Raw genomic sequence first — 16,361 nt, 5'->3', positions numbered from 1 at the left:
AAAAATAATAATAATTTCCAGATTTCTATTGATCCACTTTTAATGAAATTTGTGGAGGCCCAGAAAATCATTCTAAAAGAGCCAAATATATAAATTCATGAAAATCCCCTCAATGGGAGTCATTATGTGCAGATGAACAAACAAATTTCTTTTGGCCTGAGTTTGATTAAAATTGGAGTTGCTTAACAAATCTTTCTACAAGAGCCAAATATAGAATTTTTATGAAAATCTATCCTTTGAAAGTTGAGTTATTACATGTGGATGGAAAGATGAATGGAGATGATGAAGACAATAGGAGCTTTACACATATATAGTAATACACTTAAAAATGGGAAAAGATGTGATCATATGAACTGGTGGCAACAAAAAAAACTGCTGTTGTTACCGTCGCTGTTTAATTGCACAAGAGCAACAAAGGCTGTGTGATTTGGTTGGCAACATTTGGTTAGCAGCAATTTTATTCATTGTCAGTTTACTTATGTTTATATTTTATTGTGATACTGTATTTGTTTTAATAAAATAATTTCTGCTACTTCTGGTTTGTCTACTAATATTTCTTTTAGGGTTGTAGGAACTGAAGCTTTCAACAAGGAAGATATGGTCGCCTGTCACATCCTGTTTTTGTAGGGATAAACCTACAAAAATGTGTTACTAAATTTGTAGGGTATTTTACCCTATCAAACAGTGCAACACATTTTTGTCAGAAAAAATCTATTTCTCAGTATGGTGAGTGTAAATATTTCCAAATTGCATGCTTGGATTGACTCAACTTTGACCATGTAATTGAGCTGCAGTATTTGTCAACAAAGATGTGCTGGGTGTTCACTAGCTTCAGCATACAGACTCTGAAAGCAAGAAGCATAATATGCACCCAGTGCAATAAATTTTATCTATATCCACCTAAATGTACAGTGTATATACATTTAGGTAGAATAGGTGAGGGTTAGGAATGTGTTAGGTGGATATGACCTATATGTATTCCTATTGGTATTACTCCTCTTCTTGAAAACTTGCCAAATGAGATTTTCTGGGCCTAAGTTCTTTTTTTATTTAAAAAGGTTTATTGGTTGTCTGGGTTTTCCAAATTTGTTGCTACTGATTTCTTTGTTGATTCCAGAACTCTGAATGCACCAGAGCACCCAGAATGCCATTCCAGTTTGTCACACATTAGTAATATCATCTACATACTTGATTATTAAAAATAAGGTATTTGATTAACAGGCATTCCATTTCAATTTTATACTGAGTCTGGTTGATTCAGTATAATGTGCTTAAAATCTGTGTATGGGATTGAAAGATCAACAGGACTTTTGCTATTCCTGCTGCAGTAACTTTTAGTTCATTTCCTTGATTTTTTCTGTGTCCAGAGACATGCAAAATGGATAAATTACTTATTCTTGTCAGTAGAACTTAGATTTAGTCTAAAAGTGATTAATATGGTTGCATTTTCATTCAATAGCAAGAAGTGTCATCATAGATAATGCTATTAGACAATTAATTGGACAGGTGAGTGTAAAGTCATCTGGATTGTGCATAATTCAACTATATAACTGCATAACTTTGCTGGCAGTTGCTTAAAGTTTGCAGTGCAATATATGGGTGAATAGCAGCTGTGTGTAAATTTTTATCTACCTTGTAGCCATCTGTGTAAACTGGAGTATAGTTCTCATACTGAGTCAGTAGTGCTCTGTTTGCAAGATGGGATGTAGTATGTCTCAGAAAATTCAGAAATTTGTACAGGTTAGACTTCCCTGGAAAAATCAATAAAATGAGTGGAGAGCAAGGTATAGAGACATATTCTGACCAGCTGATTTGCCATTGGTGTGATCTTTAAAAATTTTCTGTAAAGTTTGGAGCTTGGATTGCTTCTTAATCTTGACCATGTGATTGAACTGAAACAGCATTTGTCTATGAAGATATGATTAAATTCATTAATTTCAGCATACAGACTGAAAATGAGAAATGTGTTATGCACCCAATGCATTACATAAAGCACTATGATGTATTGGGTCAAGTCACTTTACGGCGCCTCCGTAGCCAGGTGGGAAGGAGCAGCAGTGCGTAGCACACGCTTCTTGATTAGACCGGGGTTCGAGCCCGTCACCACCAAATACGGAGGATGCGGAAAGGTCATTCAGGGAATGACCACCGCATATCCCGGAGCAATATGGCCTTAGTTGCTAATGCTCCTAAAAACCAAATAACAACAACAACAACAAGTCACTTTACAGTAGTCAGCTTTGCAGAATTTTAAACCAGTGAGACATAACCAAGCCTTGATCATGTCATTGTTGTAGATGATATTAATATTTGTCAGTGCAAGAAAGCTCCAAGCTTTTGATACACCAATCAAAAAATAATAATAAAAATAAATAAAATAAAAACAAACTATCTATGTGTGTGTGTGTGTGTGTGTGTGTGTGTGTGTGTGTGTGTGTGTGTGTGTGTGTGTGTGTGTGTGTGTGTGTCTTCCTCACTTAGGTACTTATCCAGCTGACCTTTCAATTTCCCCAAGAAAGGTGTCTTCCCCTGTAATATGAATTTATAGTTCCTAGTTCTGGAATAATTTATAACAGTGAAAATTTCCTCTGAGATGCCTAGTTTTATCAAGCTCTGTAAGATGAAATTTTGGAAGTCTTTTTTCATATGGGTGCACTTTTGTAGAACTCAGCAGCTAAGTTCCCAGTCTTTGAATCCTTTCAAGAAGCTCAGTGAACTTTTTTTAAAGTGTAGTCTCCATAGTATCCTCAGGGCACTTAATTTTTTGAGACCGATAATTTAAAGCTATTTCATATGTTCTAGGAAGTTTTATTTGCTGTCTATTCTTATAAAATGAGTGTTGAGTATTGTGGGAATTATTTCATCACCTAGCTTAAGTCTCAAGTTGGGTTTGAATCCCACTTTCTGCTGAAATGTAAACCTGCTATTTTTTTTTATTAGACAGGAGAAACTCTTGTTCTGGGTCCATGCAGTGACCTGGAGCTCCTAAGAGAGCCATGTGAGTCCCTTCTTGCATAAAACTGTGAGACATACATGTCTGTATTTGTACTTGAAAAGATCAATATTAAAGTAAATTATGAATAAATTTTCAAAAGACACCACTAAGATTTAGGTTATTCAAGTCTCATAGTATGTGATATTACCATGCCATATCAGCTGCTTCTCTCAGTGCCAAAGTGAACTACAGTAAGGTGTTTCTTTCTAACAAACATATCTTATATGTTTACTTCCATTTACATCATTAAGTCCAGAGCTAATCTTCCTGCTTGGAATCTCCAAACAGTTTGGTAAGTTGAAATAAGTTAAAAGCCAGGTTAAAAAACTATAAATGTACACTTAAGTGTGTTTATATTTTTTTTTTCAGTCATGTAGCTGTTTATAGGATGATCTTTGATTATATGTTCATAGTGCCAGTTTACTGGTAAGGTATTTTCTGAAAATGTAGAAAATTCTATTGTAGAGAAGCAGTAATGTATGAAGCGCTTTTCATTCGAATGAAATATGATGAAGTAATGAATAATGTATGTTCTGGGAAAGGCATTGCATAGAAACTAAGAATTAAATTTCTGAAGTTAAAAACGCAGACTCCTTAAATATTTTGTGAATTAAATGATTTATTTATTGTTACTCAGAGGTGGAAAAGAGGATTTACTACACAAAGGCACATTTGGTTAACTAATTAAATCGCAATTGATGTCAGTGTTTCAGACCTGCTTTGGAATTTATTCTCAGAACAAGTCTGTACTGTATAGGTGACTGGACCTGTCTAAGACAGGCCTCAGTCATCTCTGTAGTATAGCAACTTGTCTTTTGCTATACAAGAATGGAATCCCTAATAGATCTGAGACGTTGACATCAGTTGCAATTTTGTCTATTTAATTGAATGTGCCTTTTTGTAGGAAATCCTCTTTTTCATCTTTCAATAACAACCAATAAACCATTTAATTTTCAAATAATCATGGAGTCCATGATTATTTTGGAAAGGATTCACCTGTGACTTCTCTAATTTCTTGAGAACATTATGTCTTGACCATTCACGTGAAGTATAGAAAGGTTTGGTCAAGGGTAATTACATTTTTTTCCCTTCCTTATAAATCTAGGTTTTGGGGTTCTTTTGGCTGTAGAGGCATAACACATTCATGCTTCTCTTTTACTTCTCTGTCTGATCCACCACCTTGCTTCCACTCTGGATTTATTTTTTAAATTTTATGAGGTTCGCTGTAGTGAAGTGTTTTCTGATGGTTGTATTCTTCATTCCACCAGGGGTTGAATGTTAATTGATTTTAATCATTTTTTTAGGAATTACAAGATCAGCCACATGTAATAAAAGAGTTACGATATAGTCTACTGTAGAGTCTATTGAATTATGTAGTACATGTTGTCATTCAGAATGACTAGATTGTGATATCTTTTCCAATTTATATCCTCAAACTTTCATCCAGGATTCGGTTATCATGAGAGGGGTTGCTTTATGTCTTGTCTGTGTGACACTGTAGGACAGTGGTCCCTGTTCAGCGGGTTATTAGTTAGTATACTAACTAACATGGATGTGTGTGCAAAGCTGCAGAGGATGTTTTTATAAAAGGTATTATCACTGCAAAACATAAGGTGAAATCTCTGACAGACAGAATTTGACCCAGAGGGCAGGTGTGTGTGCGTGTGTGTGTGTGCGTGTGTCATATTATTCAGTGATATAAAATTATGCTTGTGTATCAATTTTTTTATCGTTTGTTCTCGTTTATCCAGGACTGATTCTCTGTATAGTGAGCAGTGACTGCAAAATTTAGTCACATAGAATGCTTATAGATTTGGGTTACTAAAAGACCTATGTTATTAGGTTTTCTAGTTCATGCAGAGATCAAGCCAGAGGGGTGGATATAAAGATGTTAGTACTGTTCCTGCAAAGTTGATATTTATTCAAACTATAACAACTTTGAGCTTTGATCATATTCATAGAGATTTGGAGGAGATATTTCAGCTAACAGTTTTAGCTTCTCCTTCATTAGCAGAAGGTTGTATTACCTGGTTTTCTTTTTTTTTTTGATGTTATATAAAAAAATGATAGTTATGATTTGATTTTATATAAAATCAAATAACAGCAAAAATAGCAAAAAAAAAAAACCAACAATATACAAAAAACTTCTACTGGGAATGGGAAACTCACTAGCTTCCTCTCTTTGCTGATGTACTAATGGCAGCCTTAGAAGAACAGGTACAAGGTAACACTGCCCCATGTTCCCTTGTGCAGTCAAATTGCAAAAAAAAAAACTCTCTATATAAAACAATGGGATACACACACATGTGAGACTGTGTGGTGTACATATGAATTGCAGACACAACTGCCACATGTTAATTTATAAACATACAAGATCATTGTAAAAAATTGTGTTGTAAAAAATTTACAAGATTTCACAGATGTCTTGTTTGTTACAGATGACACTATGCTTTGAGCATAGAATTATCTGTAATATATGTATTGCTGTTGTGCATTGCAAACTCATGTTCTTTGAGAACAGATGTTGAATTAGTAAACATTATTTTATTATGATTATTTTCTTTAAATTCTTTTAAACTGAAACATTATCCATATTATATGCATTCTTACTGAGTGGGAACAAGATTAGCTCAGTGTGGGCAAAGTTTTTACGGTTAGAACCATAAAAACTTCGCCCGCACTTCTCTAGCAAATAGAGAAGTTTTTCTTAAATTTTTACCATTTTATTGACTAAATTGGCATATTAATTTATTTTCTAGAAATAGCTTTATATTCCTAAACTTGCCACCATTGTGTAGTAACGATACGGAATAGTATTACATATATCTCGAACTTGATAACATAAAACTAGATAGCGTAATATGTAAGACTGTAGTTGGAATCTGCTAGCTTAGTATAGTATTGGCAATTAATCAATTAAAATTATAAATCATTTTAATTTTTATTGTTAACTAAATTGTATTTAAACAGAAATCATGCCCCAGACTAGAGCAGCAAAGAAACTTGCACAAAGTAGAGGAAGTGCTGTGGTTCTCTGGAGAACTGATTCTCCAATGCATCACAGTCTAAAAAAATTGTGAAAAATGCAGCATGTTTGCAGATCTCTTTCAAACAGGACATGATCTGCCATGGAAAATGTCTTTGTGTGTGCTAGGCGCAGAGAATGTGAAGATATTAGATGCCAACTCAGCATTCTTATGGGCATCTATGAGAGCTTGAAGAGTCGGGTTTGTGCCCTCGAAGGAATTAAAATGGGGACCCATCAAGTTCTCAGCTGCTAAACTCAATGCCAAAGCACACTCTTATGCACCAGGCAACACAACGGCAACCTTCAGGGCAGAAGGCGCTGTTCCCACAGGAGCTAGTTATTGTTGGTGATTCAATTGTCAGTGAAATGGGAAATATATTATGCAAAAAGGATAGGTGGAATAGGACCGGGGTATATCTGCCAGGGGCAAAAGTTGATGACGTTTTAGAGCAGATATCATCTTTTAAGGACACAAAACGTGATATCGTTGTACACGTTGGCACTAATGACATTAAGTGTAGGAGATCTGTGGATTTACTAAGCAAGCAGGTCAATGCTGAAAAAAAAGTTGCGAGTTAGGGTTAAATTTGAAAGTCTCTGCAATCCTGCTGAGACACGATAGCAGGGAGTACATAATGAGAGCCTTGTAAATCAATTCGGCCCTGGAGAGATTGCGCAGGGCTCGTGGGGTAGAATTTTTCTCAGCGTGGACTGTGCTTGTTAACAGGAGAGATTGCTTCTACAGGGATGGGATACACTTAAATAGTAAGGGTGCAAGAATATTTGCTGATACTATCGAGGCAATGTTAGGTGGATCAGAAGACTGTTGGCTTGGAGGGGGGGCGGGTTCACAGAGTAATAGGTTAACAGTAGCTGCAGGCAGAGGTGGAAATGATTCTTGCACTGCTTCTATTGGAATGAGCAGCAGCCCAGAAAGTCAGTTGCCGGGGATTTCAGGAACTGCTGGGGGTCATGAAACAAGTAAATAGATGGCTTGTGTTAGAGTAACTAAGCATAAGAACAGGTGCATGTATACTTGCATGTACACCAATACTATTAGTATAGTAAACAAATTTGATGAATTTGAAGTGCTGGTTAAGACATCCAAGGCGGATATTGTTGGGATATCAGAGACTTGGTGCCACTCAGATATAACAGATGCAGAATTGGAATTTGGGGAGTACAATGTGTACAAAAAGGATAGACATGATGGGAGGGGAGGAGGGGTTGTGCTATTCATTAAGAAACACATAAAATCTAAGGAAGTGCATCCAGTTGACATAGATGGAGAGTGCAATTTTGAGTCAATTTGGTGTGACTTAAGCACTGGGAAAGCAAAAATGAGGGTAGGAGTTTGTTATTATTATTAGCCATATGGTGCAAGGAAGCCTGAGACTTAAGCTGCACTAGCCAAAAAAAAATTTCCGAGTTACCCTGAGAGAGAGAGAGAGAGAGAGAGAGAGAGAGAGAGAGAGAGAGAGGTAGGAATCACCAAGAAAGAGAAGAATGATGATATCCAGCTCAGGACCCTGGGTATGCCAAGCCCATACTCACCAGATGTGAGCCCCTGGAAAGATAGGCCTAATTACTCTGATGAGTACAATGAACAATTATACAAAGAAATAGAGTGGGCCAATAAATTAGAGTGTCTTATAACAGGGGATTTTAACTTCCCAGATATGGACTGGAACTTGTGGGTTAGTCACTCGCACACTAGCAAGGTTTTTGTGGATTTATTGGATGATTGTTTTCTACAGCAGTATGTTAGAGAGACAACAAGAGAGAGTAACACTCTTGATCTGATTATCAGAAGTGATTATTCATGCATTAAAAATTTACATATAAAGGAACCACTAGGTAGCAGTGATCATAGTGTACTGATGTTGGATTTACTTAAAGATGTAACTACCATCAGGTGTAAAGGGAAGGGTTTTTGCTTTCGTAAAGATGACTACAGTGGTCTCAGAGAGTTTGTAAATTCTATACAGTGGGATCAAATAGTAGTAGTAATAGTAGTAATGGCATATGATGCAAGAAAGCAAGTGTATGAGCTTATGCAGCATCAGCCAAAAAAAATCACACCATTCCCTCCAAATGCCTGTCCAGTTCCTCCTTAAATTTATTCAACCTATCAACTTCTACAACGACAGATGGAAGTTTGTTCCAGAAATTAACCACCCGCTGACTAAAGGCAAATTTCTGCACATCTATTCTACATCTGTCTTTTCTTAATTTGAATTTATGCCCCCTTAGGTTCATAATCTGAACAAGTGGAAGGATCTCATCAGAATTCAGTATGCTCAACCCATTCAAGGCCTTATACGCCTCAATCAGATCACTGCGCAGGTGCCTAGTCTCCAGCCACTGAAATTTGCAGAACTTAAGCCTCTCTTGGTAAGAGGATCCCTTCATTCCCCTCACCAATTTTGTTGCTCTTCTCTGTACACGCTCAAGCAAATCGACATCCTTCCTAAAATGAGGGCCCCAGACCTGTACGCAGTACTCAAGGCGTGGCCTGACCATTGCCTTATACAGAGGGACAATCACGTCCTTTTCCCTGCTAGCAAAATTCCTATATATCATTGACAAAACCCCATGACCTGCCCTGGCAGCCTGTCTGCATTGCTCAGAAAACTTCATATCTGCCTGCATGATTCCTCCCAGGTCTTTTTCATTTTCTACCACCTTAAATGATGATATTACCAAAGATGAATTCTAAATGGGATTCCTTCAGGGACTTAATCTTGGTGAGTACTAGGCTTTTCATACCAACTAAGAAATACTGTTCAGGGTTTAGGCCTAAATGGATATCAGATGAATTAATGAGACTCGTGGCAGAGAAGAAAAATGCATGGGATGCACATAAATTGTCAGGTGACACAGAAGCATATGGTAGAGACAAGCTAGTCTGTAATCAGGTCATAAAGGAGGTTAGGCAAGTGAAGGCAGATTATGAAAAATCTTGGCAAAGGATGCAAAGAAAACCAGCAAAGACTTTACTTATATAAACTGTAAAAGGAAGGGGATGAATCAGATTAGTCCACTTGATATGAATGGTTTGACTGTACATGATCATTCTCAGATAGCTGCTGAAATAAATGAGTATTTTGCATCTACATTCACACATGAGGAGTTATTCAAGGAGGAAACGGCCAGATGTTTATCAAACTCTAACAGGGAGTTAAATGATTTTGTAATAACCAAGAGCAAAGTGGAGTAATTGTTGAAGTTAAACATAAGATATGCACATGGGGTGGATGAGATCTATCCAGTTATATTAAAGGAGGCAGCAAAGGAAGTAAGCAAACCCTTAGCCACAATTATGAGAGCATCCCTGGACTCAGTATAGGTCACCACAGACTGGAGATGTGCAAATGTATCTCCAATTCACAAAGGGGGGATTCAAAGGGTGACACAAGTAATTACAGACCTGTTAGTTTGACTTCTGTTCCAGGGAAAATAATGGAGTCATTGGTTAATGAAGCATTGCAGGATCATTTAGACAAGACTGCAGCAATAATTCAGACACAGCATGGGTTTGTCAAAGGGAGGTCTTGTCTGACCAACCCCAGGGGCTCACATCTGGTGAGTATGGGCTTGGCACACCCAGGGTCCTAAGCTGGATATCATCATTCTTCTCTTTCGTGGTGATTCCCTTCTACTTCTCTCTCTCTCTCTCTCTCTCTGGGTAAATTGGATTTTTTTTTTTTTTTTTTTTTTTTTTTTTTGCTTGTGCAGCAAAAGCTTCGGTTTCCTTGCACCATATAGCTAATAATGATAATAATTTGATTGGATACTATGATATGGCACAAAGGACCATATCATAATATCCAATAGGTACTGGATGCAAAAAATAATTTTGTTATCATTTAGTTGGATTTCAGGAATGCTTTTGATACTGTTGCACATGGAAGACTACTGTACAAATTGGAGCAGTATGGCATTAAGGGAAAGTTGCTACAATGGTTAAAAGGATGGTTGAGTGGGAGAACACAGAGTGGTGGTCAACGAGTACTGCTCTACGTGGAATAATGTTATTAGTGGTGTCAATCAGGGTTCATTGTTGGGCCCATTGTTGTTTTGTATATTTATCAATGATATTGATGAAGGTATATCAAGCTTAATGTCAAAGTTTGCAGATGATACAAAGGTTGGCAGGGTTGTTAATGACAGTATGCTGCTGCAACAGGATCTGGAAAAGTCAGGTAAGTGGGCTGAGAAGTGGCAACTGAAGTTTAACATGGACAAATGCAAAGTACTACATATGGGTAGCAGTAAACCCAAATAAATGTACCACCTATATGTTTTTACACTCAGGATAGTGGAAAATGAAAGAGACCTTGCAGTCAGATATGAAGTTTTCTGAGCAGTGCAGACAGGCTGCCAGAGTAGGTCATGGGGTCTTTTCAGTGATATACAGGAATTTGGAGAGCAGGGATAAGGAGTGATTATCTCATTCTATAAAGCAATGGTCAGGCCACACCTTGAATACTGCATACGGGTCCTGAAGCCTCATTTAAGAAAGGATGTTGATTTGCTTGAGAGCATACAGAGAAGGGCAACAAGATTGGTGAAGGGAACAAAGGTGTGCTCTTATGAAGAAAGGTTTAAATCAGTGGTTTTCAACCGGGGTGCCGTGGCATCTTAGGGTACCACAACAACATTCCAGGGGTGCCATGTAATTTGGGTTTAAGTTACTTATTTTATTATTTTTTTTTAAATTTATATGTTTATTTCATTATAAAAAGGTGTACAGTATCTTTTTAATTTTGTGGTGATCCATAATTGATGTTTACTTAGTACCTCTATATAAAGAATAAAATTATTATATATATAATTTGTATTATGAAATGTAATTTTCATAATTATATTATTGTAATAACTATCATATAACACACATTTTTTTCATTATTATATATATATATATATATATATATAAGAGAGAGAGAGAGAGAGAGAGAGAGAGAGAGAGAGAGAATGAGAATGAATCGGATTAGTAGGGGGTGCCGCAAAACAAAATAAACTACTTTGGGGTACCGTTGTTGAAAACCACTGGCTTAAGTTCTGCAAATTGCAGCTTCTGGAGACTAGGCACTTGCGAGGCGATCGACCTGACTGAGATGCATAAGGCCTTGAATGGATTGAGCCGGCTTAATGCTGAGGGGATTCTTCCTCTTGCTCTGATTGCAAACCTGAGGGGGCATAGATTCAAACTGAGGAAAGACAGTTGTAGAATAGATGTGCGAATGTTTGCCTTTAGCCAGTGGGCATTCAATCGATGGAACAAACTTCCATCTGTTATGGAAGTTGATAGCTTAAATAAATTCAAGGTAGAACTAGACAAATATTTGGAATGAATGGATTAGTGAAATGGGAAGGGGTTTTTTTTTTTTTTTATATTTTGGCTGATGCTGTATAAGCTTGCTTTCTTGCATCATGTGCCTTTACTAATGCTAATGTAAATATCTTTTTTGTAAAACTGAATATTTCAGATGTAGTGATTATAAGTAATAGAGTATTTCCTGTCATGCAGTCAACATGACCAATATCTAATAATATTGAGGGGGGGGGAAATACTATCACTTATGAATTGCATGTATAACAAAATTTTCATCTAATTTCTAAAACATGATGACATTGTTAGGAAAGAAACGACATCTGATCACCCTAAGAAATATAATAGAAATAAATAATAATAATGTCTGGTCTTTCACCAGTAAATTAAGAAATAGAGCTTACTGAAGGTATTTGACAACTTTACTTGGATTAAAAGTTAAAGAATAAAATTAAGATATTTGGCAACATGTAAGTTAGTGCTAGAGCATCATGTCTATACGTAGCCAACTAATAAGTAGTTGGAAAAATGGTATCATTTAAGTATATCTTTGTGAATACTTCTTGGTATTCACAATATGGAATACCTGCCCACCCACTGATGGCTTCTCATCGGTGAGCAGGCAGGTACCCTGGTGCTGCACCCAGGTATAGACATGATGCTCTACCACTAACTTATACACTAGTTAACTTCTATGTAACCTGAGGCTATTGCCCTAAATAGATTATGTGATATTTGACAACTTGTTTACAGTAAAACTAAACTGTAGAATAAGAATTAAATCTCAAAATTCACTTTCAAATCCAATCATTCAGATGACCATTAACAAAATTTAAGAGGGGGAGCATAATAAAAACAAATGAGGAGGAAATGATCAACCAACAATAAGCCATATACTAGAAAATACTGAGTTTGGAATGCCATTGCAGACAATTCTCAACTATTTATTGCAGCATTTGCAATAAATGGAAAAATAGTTTAAAAATGGTACATGAGATCTTAAACTTTTTACATACTAAATGCAGACTGTTCAAAACCCATGTGACAACAAAAAAAGAGGCCAAGTGAAGTTTCCCAAAGATATGAAATGTGTGTTGGAGACTTTTATTTTCATGAATGTCACAGTTCCCTAAGTGAATATATCAACATCAATAATTGTAGTTACAGGGACAGTAAGTTACCCAAGGAACACCATGAAATTCTTTTATATGCTCTTTAAAGATAACACCATTTATACGCTGCCCATATATATTAAAGAAGAAGGGATGTTAAATGCTGCACAGGTATTTTTTCTTTAATTAAGAAACTGAAACTGAAATTTTCCATCACCTATAGTTTTAAAACAATATTTTTTTTTTTATCTCATTAGTCTAGTTTCAAGGTTAAAGGGTTGTAATCTCCCAGAATAAGGGAGAATGATTTGTCCCTTTGCAACTGTCATAACAACCACACCATTTTCTCTCTATGAAAGACCATTCAAAAGTTTTTTGAAATGACGAGGATGGACTGGCGGCAGCTTTTGGTCTAGAACATAATCCATATGAATGATATTTGTTGTTTGACTCATCAGAGTTAAATTTAAAAGGAGTGTTACTACATAATAAAAATGTTTACACCTGTTTCCCTCATATATTAAATTCACATAAAGGAATCATATAGAAACGTATGGTGTCTTTTAATGCATACTGACTACACAAAACAATCTTGACATATCTTTAGTGGTCTGAAAGTGATATGCTACTCCTTTGATCCTTTTTGCCAGCTAAATACATACTTAACACTATATTCAGCATTTAGAGAAAATATTAGGGGTAAGAATATTCTAGACATGATCATTACTCATGAATCAGATGACATCAGGAAGCTCATAGTAGAAGAACTATCAACAGGTAGTGATCATGCAGTCATTAGTTGGAAGATGAAGAAAGATGTTGCAATAGCTAAAGGCCATGTTTTGATTTCAAGGAAGGGTACTATGACAATTTAAGATGCTGCATGGCATCTATAAATTGGACAGATTGCAGAAGAAGGGTGAATACAATAGAATTATGGAATACTTTTAAAGCCATTCCTTTAAAAGACATGACTGAAGTCATGAATGCATATATACCATTAAGAAAATGTAGCATAAGGAGGATTCCAAGGTGGATGAATGCAGAGTTGGCAGTCTAATAAAGATGAAAAAGTTGGCATTGGAAAGTTACAGAGCAATGAAAAGTACTGAAGCCTACAACAGCTATAAGTTGATCCATAATAGCCACATAAAATGGTTAGGGTGACCAAGACTGAATATGAGAAAGCACTAGCTACAAAAGCAAAGATTGGGGATAAGGAGATTTTTGTGTATGTGAATACAAAGAAGAAGATGAAGAATTGGTGCAGGAAAGTCTTATATAACCCAGCTGATGAATTTAATAGGTACTCCACATCCATCTTTACTGACAAAAGACTCCATGGTGAAGAGATGCTGTGAGTAAGGCTGAGACATATGATATTAGCGATTTTGAAATTATACATGATTGTTTATTAGAAAATATTTTAAGCCTAAAGGTAAGTAAGGCTCCGTGGGTTGATGGCATATATCCAGTAATTTTTAGGAAGCCAGCCAGAGAGTGCATCAGTTATTATGAGGGCATCGTTGGACTCGGAGGAGGAGATCCCTTTGAACTGGAGAAGTGTCAATGTAACCCTAATACATAAAGGTGGTTCTAAGCATGAAGTCAGTAATTACATTGGTAGGGAAAACCTTGGAGGCAATAATTAAGACTACAGTCCAGGGACATTTAGATAAAAGTAGCATTCTGAAACACAATTTAACCCTAATACATAAAGGTGAAGTAAGCATGAAGTCAGTAGTTACATTGGTAGGGAAAACCTTGGAGGCAATAATTAAGAGTACAGTCCAGGGACATTTAGATAGAAGTAGCATTCTGAAACAGAATTATGTTTTGTTAAGGGAAAACACATTCAACTAACCTTGTAAACTATTTTGATACAGTTACTCATGAGCTTGATGTAAGGAGCAATTTTGACATAGTTTGTTTGGATTTTAGGAAGGCATCTGATTCAATCTCTTATGAGAGATTACTGTATAAGCTGGAACATGTTGAGATTACTGGAAAGATTCTAAGATGTATTTAAGATGGCTGCAGGGCAGAAGGCAGCAAGTGATGATTAATAGATATTCTTCATTACACCAATAATGAGGATGCCAAGGTGGATGAATACAAAGAAAAAGAAAATGAATCAGATTAGACACTTGTGTAATGGGTATGAGAAAGGTTTAGCTAACCCAGCTGATGGTGCTTATGAATTGAATAGGTACTTCACAGCCATCTATACTGATGGCTCTGAAGTACCTATCACACAGCCTCTCCTCACTTGTCATGGTGAAAGAGACTGTGTGATTAAGGCTGAGGCATATGAATTAGCGATTTTGAAATCACAGATGATTATTTATTAGGAAAAATTTTTAAGCCTAAAGGTAAGTAAGGCTCCAGAAGTTGATGGCATATATCTAGTAATTTTGAGGGAGACAGTGAAAGAGTGCATTGAACCAAGGATCAGTTCTTGACACAAAGTTGTTTCTAATTTGTATAAATGACATTGATGAAGGGATAGAGGGCATGATGTCAAAAAATTGCAGATGATGTAAAGATTAGAAGAGTCATTAATGATCAGTGCCAAGAATCACTCCTTCAGGATGACTTGAACATGCTTAAAGGATGGTCAGAAAAATAACTACGTTTTAATGCAGAAAAATGCAACGTCTTACACCTGGGGAATAACAACCTCAAAATAACTCATACAGTTGGTGGTGTTGAATTAAAAACAATAGAGAAAGAAAGAGATCTGAGTGCTATAATGTAGGTGGATACGAAGTCAAAGAAATTCGATAGTCTAATTTTCCTAATATGGAGGGCCGCTTTATGCTGGTTCACTTTTTTTTGAATTACTGGAGTAGACTGCCCAGAACAAAGATGCAGTAACTTAAATTGTTTCTGCATGCAAACCACTGTTCTGAATTGGTCAGAGTGCTGACAAAAACTTGCCCTTTTTCCTTTGTGATGATTCAATTACTTTGAGTAGGTAACTGATTTTTTTTTTCACTTATGAATTTTCATATTAAACTATACTTTTTATATGTGTAATTTTGCCACTTTTTGAAAATGAGCAAAAAATACAGTCAGCACTTTTGTGATCAATGGCTTAAAGATGTTAAATCTAAGAACTGGCTCTACAGATTAAAAGATGATTATTTAAAATGTTTTTGTAAATATTGTAAATGCATGCTGGCAGCCGAATTAAGTGATATTGAAAGGCATCGTAATACAAATGAATCACAAGAAAGCCGAAAAGACTAGTTTTCAGCATCAGAGTATATTGCTGTTCAAGAAAATTGGCGATACAAAACGTGCAACTGCAGAAAGCAGCACAGCATTTTTCGTAGGGGGGATGGAGGTTTTGTGGGGCCATCTTTAAGAAAAATGAAGTCAGTAGTTACATTGGTAGGGAAAATCAAAATTTCTTTGTATTTTTTTAAAGCTAATGGTCACTCAAACCATGGGTGCCAGCAGCATGGTTCAAAGTGGTGCAAAGTGTACCATCTTGCATCATGGACATTCGAAGTCCAAAGGTGGTGCAAGTGTACCACCTCTGGATATCAAACTAATGCACAATTTTTAATATTTTTGTTAATTTATTGAAGCATTAAAACAATACAAGTCCTTTCTCCCACCAATCATGAAATGTTGGCTCAGCTGTACACGTAAATCAAACTTGACAATTAAAATTTTGCATTTTTTTCCAAACATTTGGTGAACAAAAATTTATTCCCACATGCACCACCTTGCAAAATATCCTGCCGGCACCCATGACTGAAATGCCACCCGACACAACAGAGGGGAAGTTGGAATGGAAAGAGACAGTGGTGGTTAAAATATCTTACTTTTGCAAATCTTACAAAAACATATGACCATGGGAACATATTGCTAGGGGCCCTG

At 36.3% G+C, this 16,361-nt stretch overlaps 1 protein-coding gene across 4 annotated transcripts in view; it reads left to right on the top strand.

The window, feature by feature from the left end:
• Positions 1-16,361, top strand: part of LOC150086955 (tyrosine-protein phosphatase 69D-like) — an 823,111-nt gene that overhangs the window by 735,553 nt on the left and 71,197 nt on the right. The window lies entirely within an intron of this gene.

Source organism: Mastigoproctus giganteus, chromosome 4 (assembly GCF_048544385.1).
Source record: "Mastigoproctus giganteus isolate SK-2022 chromosome 4, ASM4854438v1, whole genome shotgun sequence".
Lineage (NCBI taxonomy): Eukaryota > Metazoa > Arthropoda > Arachnida > Uropygi > Thelyphonidae > Mastigoproctus > Mastigoproctus giganteus.
The sequence above is the reverse complement of the archived record's forward strand: the minus strand, read 5'-3'. Positions and strand labels throughout refer to the sequence as shown.